Below are 12,350 nucleotides of genomic sequence, written 5' to 3' on the forward strand. Positions count from 1 at the left end.
CCTGAAGCTGAAGATGCCGGGCCCCCATGGGATCATCACCATCGGTACCTCCTTCCAACGCGCTTACGAGTGCGAGGTCGAATGCTGCGGACACGCATCCGCGGTCATCGCATCCGAAGAGCTCGCCACCCTCAGGGAGGAGGTCATTGAGGGGACACCCGACGCAAAAAAGTCGTCTGGATCGTTCGAATCGGTAGAGGGCTCCAGGGGCGTCCTCTTGGATCCCAGTAGCTCCGAGGGCAAAGAAGTCCGAATCGGGACCGCGCTCTCCTCCGCATAGGAAAGCACGCTCATCGACTTCCTCCGCGCCAACAAGGACATCTTTGCATGGAAACCCTTGGATATGCCGGGCATCCCGAGGGAGGTCGCCGAGCATACTCTCCAGATCCTCTCGGGCTCCAAGCCAGTAAAACAACGCCTGCGCCGCTTCGACGAGGAGAAACGCAGGGCCATCGGCGAGGAGATAGCCAAACTACTGGCCGCAGGATTCATTAAGGAAGTATACCACCCAGAGTGGTTAGCAAATCCTGTTCTTGTTCGGAAAAAGAGCGGGAAATGGAGAATGTGTGTTGATTATACTAGCCTCAACAAAGCGTGTCCAAAGGATCCTTTTCCTTTGCCACGAATAGACCAAATAGTCGATTCCACCTCGGGGTGCGAAACCCTCTGTTTCCTTGACGCATACTCAGGCTACCATCAAATCGTGATGAAAGAGTCCGACCAGCTCGCGACATCTTTTATCACGCCCTTCGGATCATTTTGCTACACCTCAATGCCGTTTGGTCTGAAGAACGCTGGGGCAACGTACCAGCGCTGTATGCTTAGTTGCTTTGGAGACCTCATCGGGCGAACCATTGAGGCCTATGTCGACGACATCGTAGTAAAATCTAAGCGGGCTGACCACCTTGTCGCTGACCTTGAACGCACCTTTGCGAAACTCCGGGCGAACGGCATCAAGCTCAATCCCGAAAAATGTGTTTTTGGGGTCCCGAGGGGCATGCTGCTCGGCTTCATCTTCTCCGAGCGTGGCATCGAAGCCAACCCAGAGAAGATATCAGCCATCACGAGGATGGGCCCGATCCAAAACATAAAGGGGGTTCAGCGGATCACTGGGTGCCTTGCCGCCCTCAGCCGATTCATTTCATGCCTCGGCGAACGAGGACTCCCCCTTTATCGACTCCTGAAAAAAACTGACCGCTTCGAGTGGACGGCCGAGGCTCAGGAGGCACTTGACATGGTTAAACAATTTTTAACTAAGCCACCAGTCCTAGTTCCTCCATGCGATGGAGAATCTCTCCTGCTATATATATCGGCCACCACCCAAGTGGTTAGCTCCGCCTTAATAGTAGAGCGAGAAGAGGAGGGGCATGCCTTCAAGGTGCAGCACCCTGTATATTTCATCAGCGAGGTGTTATCCGACTCCAAAACCCACTACTCCCAGATCCAGAAACTCCTCTACACCGTCCTCATCACCAAAAGGAAGCTACGCCAAGGATCGTCACAAACTCTCCCCGCCCTGGGAAGGGCCCTACATCATCGCGGAAATACTTCGCCCAGGCGCCTACCGGTTGAAAACCATCAAAGGGGAGGTCTTCACCAACGCCTAGAACATTGAGCAGCTATGTCGTTTCTATCCTTAAAATAAGCTTACACTTTTCTTTATCAGTTTTTGTCTTAACAGAACCCCGATCCTTAGTGATTTCTGACCCCTACAAATCGCGAGGGGTCAGACCTCACTCGGGGGCTGGCATGTGATCGTAACATATGTTATGTGTAATACAAGTATCGCGCTTGCAAAAAATCCCTGTGTTATACTTACAAACATTCTATAAGTTTTCCATTCGCCTCGTAAATGAGTCTCGAGGGATAAGATCTTGGGAACCAATTCTGAATACAACTGGTAGGACTGCGAGACACCCACGCCCCAGCGGCTGCAACCTCTTTGCTCACCAGTTCAATCAGAATTAGTTTGCCCACGTTCCTAGCTTCCTATGACTTAGACCATGAGAAGAGTTGGAAAGCGCTAAAATGACTTGCCATAAGCAAAGGATGTAATTTTGTTCATTTTTTGCACGAATTCACGACTTACAAAGCGATGTCATTACAAAAAAAGGAACAATATACTCTAAAGACTGTTTGCTCGGGGGCTTCCCCACAACATTATTTCATCACAGTCTCGGCTCAGCTCTACCACAAGTGCTACTATGATCGCCGCGCCACGCTCTCCATCAGCGACGTCGAGGGCATGTACATGGGCCAGTTCGTCCACTGCGGCCGCCGCGCCACGCTCTCCATCGGCGACGTCGAGGGCATGTACACGGGCTAGTTCGTCCACTGCGGCCGCCGTGCCACGCTCTCCATCAGCGACGTCGAGGGCATGTACACGGACCAGCTCGTCTACTGCGGGCGTCGTGCCACGCTCTCCATCGGCGACATCTTCGCTGGATCCTCAAAGGCGCCACCATCTATGACGCCTCCGCTGGAGCGTCCGGGGACTACGCCATCGTCGTCAGCCGCAACCCCGGCAGCAACGCCACCGTCATGGCGTCTGGGGACTACGCCATCATCCCCAGCCATAACCCTGACAACGGCGTATGGGCAGGAAATGCCTCCCGCCAAGGGAGGAGCGCAGCGAACGACGGTGCAGTCAACGACGTACGACGCCCACCGACGCCTTTTCTCCTTCAGCAGCAGCGACTCCTCACCAAGGGCCGCGCGCACCATCTCATCTACGTTGGATAACCTCCGGCTCGACATCACGCACTAGACTCACGAGCAAGGTCATAAGTTCTCTATCTCCCTCTGGCATTACTCTTCCTCACTCAGGAACCACCGCGACGCACGGACGCGTTTGGCGGAAAGGAAGAAGAAGGAGAGATAGCGGCTCGGAGGCAGAAGGGGAGGTGGGAGGAGAGCTCCTCTCCCCCTCCCTATTTAAAGAAGAAGCGCTGTAACTGAGGAAAGGCGAAAGGTCGGACGAAAAACCCTCTCCCTTCCCTCTTTTTTAATATGCAATCAATGCTGATTGATATCTGAGGGGACGCGCTAGAAGTGACGGGACGAACCCCAGTCTGCGAGGCGTCCCTCTTCGGTCAAACTAAACACTGCCTGGGTATGGCCCGCCACTGACCCGCTCCGGACGCGGCGATTAAGGCACCCACATAGGCAGACAACTTTTCGCCTCCCCATGCAGGACCACAGACGACCCGATGATGGGACCTTTCAGATCTCCTGGGTTGACCGTTCGGCCCAGAGGACACGACGAACGAACGACCGAAGAAAGATAGGCCTCTCAGCTTTCTCACTTTATGCGTTAAAATTCGTTCGCAAGATTCCGACCCCGTCAAATAGCAGGGACGCGAGCATCACTCGGGGGCTGCCGAGGATGACTACCAGTCTAGACATCCTCTTCACCCGACCCCTCCGTACGTCTGAAACTAAGAGCGTGACATACAGGCACAAAGCCTTGAGTAAAACTGGATGAACTAACAAACCCTACGCCTCGATAGCTACGGTGTTTCTGTTTACCAAAAAAATCCTACTCAACGCCCCTCGCGTCTCTAGTTTCGACGTCTGCCTTCTCAAAGAAGGGATCAGAGGGGTCCGCCTACAGAGTCTCCCCCAAAGGAGAAGCTGTCAGGCTACCCAAGTTAACTGAACGGCTCGGATCGTCACCGAGACACGAAAACAAAGAATATCAATTCTTACGCAGGTTTTTTCAACCTCGTCACAAACGTCAGGGCCCGAACCCATCTGGTAGGAGCTTTTCCGCCACTCATATCACCAAGGTAATGTTATCGACCCCGCCTTTATTTTCAATTAAATGTTGCATTCAAAACATTTCATATGCAAAAAATTGCATCCCAACGATTCGTGTCACACCACGAAACGGCTGTCGCCTCATTCGATATAGGAAACCATAGGCTGAGGTTCGAAGGTTGGCCCACGAAGGGCTCAAGGCCGCCTCACGCCGAACAGGGCCAGGGAGAGATAACCAAGACGAGCCCCAGCGGCCCTGCCCGATCCCGCTCAGAAGTGAACCGGGACATCTCGACCTTCTCTCGTTCGATTCTAACCTCGAGCCAAACCCACAGAATCTCCATCGAGGAGAGGCCATCGGGCCCCCTGAGCTTATCGAACGACTCAGGCATCTGCCGGGAGGCGGGTTAAGAAGTTGTGGAGTGCCACCAGAGGGCTCTGCCGACCCCATCAGCAAATGATGGACCCGGATTCCGCACGAACGTACCCGTTAGCAAGCTCATTGAGCGTGGTACTCAAGCCGTCGAGGCAAGTGTCGTTCACTCAGCCCCTCCGATTGCAAAAACTGAGGACAGGGTAACACGCAAATAACGGCCGACCCCAATCAGACCCTAACAAGGCTCGGGGGCTCGGGCCAAACAAATGCAGGGACACAGGTTCAGAGGCCCCACCTTGCCGAGCCCATAGAGTCCCCAGTTGGGATTTCTGTTGGAAGACAGGATGGGGATTATTGCGACGACATCCATTGTCACCAAAACCACGATTCCGATCTCCAGTAACACCCGACCCCAGCAGGTGCGGGGGTCAGACCTTACTCGGGGGCTGTTAAGGTACGGCTACCTCCTCAATCTCCTCGCATTATAATCAGTGGCATAATTCAGGGGAACATATTGGTAAGACCGTAAAAAATCAAATCGCAAAAAAATCAAACAAAACAAAATTAAGATGCAAAAGCACGAAAGGCGTCCAAACTCGAAAAGTACCGACACTTGTCCACATATTACATATAAGCTGTTCTCAAAATTATTCGATTAATTACTCCCGCGAAGGGAGAACCATTTCTTTCAGACTGTCTGCCAGGTTCTTCGCAAGGGGAGCGACCATCTTCTCCATTTCCTCTAGCTCTTCATCCTCGTAGGTGGACGGAAAGCCTTCGCTCATCACCCTCAGGTTTATTTCCTTCTCATAATGGGTGTGGGCGACGGTGAAGGCCTGGGTAATCCCGGCGTGAAAGGCACTCTCCTCAAGTTGGCCCACCCGAGCCATGATACCTCTGACACGAGCTGCGAGCGGGCCGGTCTCCACCGGCTCTGTCACATTCAGGGCGTTGAGGACCACCCCGACCACGGCTTGTAGACGATCGTGCTCATCGCTCTCAGCCTGAAGGGCCCTTCGCGTATAGGCAGCCTCTTTCTCCAGCTTGGTGGCGACGTTCTCAGCACTCAACCTTCCTTCCACCGCGTCACCAAGCTCCGCCCGGAGAGAGCGGACCACCTCGACGTCCTCGTCCACCTTCTGCTGGAGGGCTGTGGCCCTACTCTCGGCCTTCCACCGGAGGTCCCGCTCCATCTCCAGCTCCTTCAGGACTTCACTGGCCTTCTCATTGGCCGCGGTATTCCTCTACAACAGCTCGTCTCGCTCTTTTTGGAGCCTGGCAATCTCCTCTCCATCCAGCTTAGACCTCGCCGACAGGTCCTCGAACATCCCGTGCACCTCCTTCGCATCCTGACGTGCCTGGGCCTCCCGCTCCTAGACGATAGCAAGCTGGGCGGCCATGTTTGCTCGCAGCCGGGCCTCCTCGGAGAGGCGATCCCGCTCCGCCTTCTGCTCATGGAGGAATTGGGATTTTTTCCGGCTACGAGCAACAAGAATCTGAAGAAGAAGAAGACTGATATCAGAAATGCGAGAACACAAAAACATACGAAGAAAGAAGAAAGCCCAGAAAATACCTGAGTGGTAGGGATAACGATTTCACGGAGGGCCCCTCTGGCCTGGTCCAGGGCGTTCAGCATGGTCGAGATCCTGACGTCAAGACCCTCCCGCTCCATGCTCTCAGAATGATCATCGAGCGAGAAAAGAGCCGACGACGGGTCCTGAGTGGCCATCCATTGGAGCGGCGGCTCCCCCCCTCGTAGGGGAGCGGCTTCCTCCCAACAAAGGGGCCGGTGGTGGCTCCCTTCTGACCCTATGCGGCACCACCGCCGCACTCAAGGACCCTCCGTCTGGACCGCTTCGGGCGCCATGGGCGGATCCACATGGGCACCTGGCGGCGCGGATTGCACCACGCCCTCGGGTGCCACCACGACTGTGCCCGGCTGATCCTGGCTCGGCGCAGTCACGATCACCTTCACCGGCGGTATGCGGTCCTCGGCCGACTCTTCCACGCTCGCCACGGAAGAAGCCGCTCGCTCAGTAGCCTCCGCGGGCGTGGGAGCCACCATGGACGCCGTCGGTTCGGCCAATGTGGCCCCAACGTCGGCACCACCCCTGCCCGAAACAGGGGTGACCCCAGGCGACGCCGTCTGTCCCACTTGAAGGGCGAGACTCTTCTTGGGCGCCACCCCTGCTTCAGTCGTTTCGCCTTCTTCATCTCCTCCTTTGCTTTCTTGTCCCGCTCAGCCGCGAGTCGATTCGCCGCCGCCACAGCCCTGTCCTTCGGCAGTGGAGCCGGACTATCCTTGAAGACTAGCCCCCTCGGCTAGCCCCAACATCACAAAAGCAAGTATTAAAAAAGGGAGATTCAGGAGAAAGAAAAGAGTACAGGAGAAGAGGGCTTACGAATTCGAAGAACCCAGGCTCTGGCCGCATTGGGGGATGCCCGGGCACCGGATACACGATGTCGAGGACCATGCTGGCAGAATCCTTCGTCGGCTCCATCGCCTCCTTGACACGCTGCGCCACTTCCGAATAAGGGAGCGCCTCGTCAACGAGCACCGTCCCCTTGAACGATATCCCTGGCATCATCCGATGCAGGGGAAGCACACACGCCATCAGTGGCGCCACCCTCCTCGCGTGGTAGGCACCGATAATCCCCGACCCCTTTACACCCTGACCCTTCAGGGCATGGAGGGCGGAGAGAAGGTCGGAGATGTGCTTCTTGTCTTTAGCCTAGACGCCCCAGCCCCATGACGCCGGAGCATCCACAATAAGACGTCCGGTGTACTTCGGTAGGGGGGCACTCGCATCATCCCTAACATAAAACCACTGCGAATGCCATCCCTTGTTGGATGTAGCCAAACGCATGTACGGGTAACCCTTCGACCGGGTATGGCGCAGATGAATGCTGGCACACCCCATCAGCGCGTTCACTTCTGTCCCCCCAATCTTCCTCTTTGACAGACTAACGCTAAAGAAATACCGCCACAGATCAAAGTGGGGATCGATCCCCAGGAAACCCTCGCACAGGGCAACAAATGCTGCCATATGCTGTATCCCATTGGGAGTTAGATGCTACAGCTCTACCTCATAGTAATCTAATAGCCCCCGAAGGAATCTATGCGCGGGAACCCTGAACCCCCGCTCATGGAAGAGGGCAAAAGAGATGACATACCCTTCAGGCGGTACCGGCTCACCCTCGTCGCCAGGAAGCAACCACTCTTGGATGGTGGATAGTGGGCGGAGAAGGCCACGGCGGACGAGGCCCTCCAGACGCCGGGAGGTGATGCTTGATCTGCCCCACAACTCCATTGAGGCAGTAGGGGGGAAGGGCAGGCGCGAGCTTAACGGCGGCTGGAGCACGAACGCAGGCCGGTCGACGGAAGCGATGCGGGCGCGAGAGGCTGGAAAGATTGGCGGCGGATGTTTCAGAACGCAAAGGAAGGGGAGCGAAATACGGGATCCTGGGGGCGAACCCTGTGGTTTTATAGGGGGCGATGGATGTGAGAAGGGCAACCGTCCGCCTCAATCTCCGGGCCTGCCACGCGCGCCACCGCGTCACGTCGCGGGACACACGCCCGTAGTTCCTATCCTCTCACCCCAAAAATCTCGGCAGACGGTTCGCCTTCCCCAAGTGAATCCGGACTCTCTACCCACCAGGGAAGCGCCAGCCATAAAGGCATGTTCTTTTTCCTTTGGACCACCAAGGGCCCAGACACTCGCCGACTGGCCCAACTAAAAAGGAATCCACGAACGATCCGCCTTCAAGGGCAGAAGCACCAGTTATGACAGCTCCAATTCAATCCCCAGCGAACAGGATGACATGACCCACTCGGAAAAACACCCGGTTGAAGAAAAACTAGGTCCTTCAGCCTTACCCACGAAGGGGCCGATACAACCCCCCAGGCGACTCAACTCGAGTCACCCGGGGGCTCGGGGGCTACACCCATCGGGTGCGCTCGCGCGCACCCTCCGGCAAATTAGCTTCGGCGAAATCAAAAACACCCTCCAGGCGGTTCAACCTGAATCACCTAGAGTCTTGGGGGCTACTGTCGGGGACCTAATACCGGGGTACCCCAGAAGGCGGAACCGATAACCACCAAACGTGAAAAACTTCTGGACGCATAAAGGCGTCATGTCATCCCTTGTTCGAGTAACAGGAGTTCGGTTCCGCCTCGCCCGACGCTTATAGGGCGGGCTCGGTCTCGCCCGAGGGCCGAGGGATAAACTCCGTCTCGCCCGACACCTCGAGGGTGGGCTCGGTCTCACCCGAGGGCTAAGGGATGAGTTCCATCTCGCCCGATCCCGGAGGGGCAGGGTCGGCCTCACCCGACGCCTTTGTGGGGTAACCCTGTCTCGCCCAAAGGCTCAAAGCCAAACTCCGTCTCGCCCGATGCTTATAGGGCGGGCTCGGTCTCGCCCGAGGGCTAAGGGATGGATTCCGCCTCGCCCGATCCCAGAGGGATAGGGTTAGTCTCGCCCAAGAGATAGGGATTGATCTCCGCCTCACCCGATGGCCCAGAACGAGCCTCGCCCTGATCGATATCTATCCCTCATAATGATGGGTACAGGACGAGACAAGACATTCGGGTCAACCATGGCTCCAACGACCATACCCTGCGCCCTGGCAGGAAAAGGACTGCCAGGGAACGATAGGACTGATGCTTTAGACCCTTCCGGGCGTCGCAGAGCCCAAAAGGTATTACAGGTGTGTACGCCTCACCCTGTAGAGTTGTAGGCGCCGCCTTCAGCTCTGGGACACGGAACCCAACAAAGATATACGACAACCGCTACGCTCCAAGAACGGATTTGCTATCTCCATGGACGATGGGTATTCCATCACCACGCTGTGGACCCAAGGGAGCGGTGCCCGCTTCTCGACCCCTTAGGTCCTCCCAGTCGGAAGGCCTTGGCCACGGTGCCACACCGGACCCCGACCCCGAACTCTCCCAACAAGGAATCATGGGAACCAGAAGGCGCACGGAGCGGGGCTGGGAGAGGCTCATAAGTCAAAACCACCGTACTACAGCCCATACCCTACGCAGGGCAGCGTTCTGTGACTAGCCTGACATCCTACAGAGACATTGACAATATCGTAAGCACTTATCTTCCTTCGCACTCATCAGGATGGAGGACCTGATCGGATAGACATAAGCCACAAGACTAAGTAGAATACGCATCCTGGAGTCCTCACCCTTGTAAAGCCACCCCCTTCATCTATAAAAGGGGATGCGCATCCTCCATCGAAGGGACGGAAAAAATAGGACCGAACAATAGAACGCACCCATACACACGAGCAGCTACGAAGCTCTCGACCATCTTTTAATCCTTCGATCAGAGACTTGGGACCAGTCCCTCTCTCGGCAGTTTGTATCCCTTACTACAGACCGTTCATGGTGCTAATAACACAAGCAGCAACAAACTAGACGTAGGGACGTTCCGCCCGAACCAGTATAAATCATGTGTCCTTTAGCGCACCATCCGAGCCTAACGCGCATTACTATAAATTTACTTGCCGGTGCTTGTACGAAACACCGACAGAAGCTTTGTTAGAAGAGACCAAAAATTGGCTAAGGGATATATAGTCAATGTTTGAGAAGAATATAGCTGATTTTGTTCAAGACACTGATTTAATGCAAAGAGTCTTCTTGGCTATTAACGATAACCATCTCTAGTTCTCTCTAAAGTCTTGTCACCTTTATCCATTATTGAAGATCAGGCTCCAAAGGTAAAAAAGGCTCAGAGGAACCTGTCCAACCATGAAGCTTTATTGGCCAAGAGGAGCTCCAACAAGCAAGAGGCTAAAGAGCTCACATAGCTGATTGATGATTTAAAGAACTCCTCCCTCAAGATCGATCCAGAGTTGTCCCAACTGGAAATCAAGCATGCAGAACTTGAGAAGGAGCTAGAGAATGTTAAGGCTATCATCGATTGCCATAAGTCCAACCTAGCTTAAATACCCAATGCCATCAAGCAAAAGAAACAAGAACTGCTGGCCAAAGTCAGAGAAGGCAGGGCCATCCATAGTAGTGTTGAGGACATTCCTGGATCAGTCGAAGAAGACAAGCAACAAATCACAGAAGCTAATGCTATCTAGCTAGAAGTATTGAAAGCAATCCAGGATGCTCTAGACTTGTAATATGTATACCAATATGTAACTTTTGTGGAATCAATGATAACCATTTTTCTATCGCCATGTTGTTGTTTCCTATTTTGGCTAAAGAGCCGATTTGAAAATAGCTGATTCCAGACTCCTAACCTTAGTCCTATTAAGTCTAAAAATATGGCCTTTATTAAGAGAACCCCTCGATCTTCTGTTCTTAGTCACCAAACACCATATTCTCTTCGGTATTAGTGAGGTGGCGCTTTGCCATCTATTAATTGCGGTTGCCTATTGCATGTCCTGAGGCATCCACCTCCTCGCTCCATGGCTTCAAATAATAGCCGAAAGCTCTAGCCTCAAACACATCTACATTTGCAACTGCTCCTGTCCCTTTGCACTTTTCTACCCTCTCAAACTTTGTAGTGGCCTTCTTCCCCTTCTTGTAGATCCAATCAACTTCATGGCCGGCGAGGACAACCGAGGCAAACATGCGGTGGAGGAGATACCAGAGGAGGACATGCTGGTGAACCAATGCCTTCGACGCATGAGGTGAGATCGATATCTTCTATTCATGGCGGTGAACTTTTCTAACTTGTTTATAGGTTCATCTTGAATGACAATCTTCGTCCTCTCCCTAGGGCCGACGAGCCCTCTAATGCTGCATCCTCTATGCTGGCCTCATCATCGGACTCCTCTGACTCTTACGATGGCAACAACGCCCGACGTTTCCTCTGAGAGTGGAGGGTAGCCTAGGAATGTTATTCTGAGGCAACTTAGGAAAATGGCCAGCTCAAGATCCATCTCAGGGTCTCTCAAGCAGTCCTCTTACCCCTTACTGGAGCTATAGACAAGCTAGTACAATCTAGATAACAGGTTAAAGTCAGAGCCATGTGACACTCAATGGCATGTAGCCAATCATCAGCTTGGAGTGGGTCGGCAGAGTGCTTGAATACAGGTGGGTGTCCTTTCAGGAACTCTCCCCTCTTATCTCTGGCATGAGGGGGTGCATTCCCATTCCCTTGCCCCATGTTCTGCATGTTCTGGGCCATCTGTTGAAGCAACTGGGTCTGCATCATCATCAGCTGCTCCATGGTGACTGGGGGTGGTGGCAGTGGTTCCTCACCTCGTTCCTCCTGGTGTTCACCATCTGTAGATGCATCATATAAGTCTCACATGTCTAAGCATATAACTCTTACAAGATACTGGTGCAACAAGAGTAGGTGTAGACAAGAGATATATATAGGGTATGCAAGAAGATATTTATTCTGAACTTTTCCAGTGAGTTGGATAATAGATGTGCTATAAAATGAGCATATCTCACACAAGCCCCTTTCAATTGGTCAAATAGGTCATCAATTCTAGGTAATGGGTACTTGTTCTTAATTGTGACCTCATTAAGTGACCTGTAGTCTATACACATCCTTTGTGTACCATCCTTCTTTTCTACAAACAGTACTGGTGCACCCCCAAGGTGATGAACTAGGTTGAACATAACCCTTGTCTAACAATTCCCTTAATTATTTCTTAAGTTCTGCTAATTCATTCACTCCCATTCTATAGGGTCTCTTAGCTATGGGTGCAGTTCCAGGTAAAAGTTCAATTATAAACTCGATGTCTCGGTCAGGTGGCATACCTGGCAATTCCTCGGGGAAGACATCTGGGTACTCATTTACTATCCTTATATCTTCTATGGTTGTGCCTTCCAACTAATTAACCCGGCAGATTTCTACAGCTGACTGAGTTACCACATACACCACTTCTTCTCCAGTTGAAGTGATAAGATTCATAGAACTATTACCACAATTAATAACTGCTTTCTGCAACCTTAGCCAATCCATACCCAAGATGACATCGATACTAGTGGAATTTATGACTACAAGATTTGCTTGAAATTCTACCCCCTTATGCTGAGACTAGCAGCTAAGCATATCCACTCTACTTTCATTACCCCACCAGGTGAGCTTACTAACATGTGTTTCTTCATAACACTTACTGGAATACCATGCTTCTTTATAAATGTATATGTTATGAAGGAATGCGAAGCACCAGAATCAAAAAGTACTGTAGCTGAGTTTGAGTTGACCGAAAATGTACCGATCACCACATCTGGTGC

This window comes from Miscanthus floridulus, chromosome 6 (assembly GCF_019320115.1).
Source record: "Miscanthus floridulus cultivar M001 chromosome 6, ASM1932011v1, whole genome shotgun sequence".
Taxonomy (NCBI): domain Eukaryota; kingdom Viridiplantae; phylum Streptophyta; class Magnoliopsida; order Poales; family Poaceae; genus Miscanthus; species Miscanthus floridulus.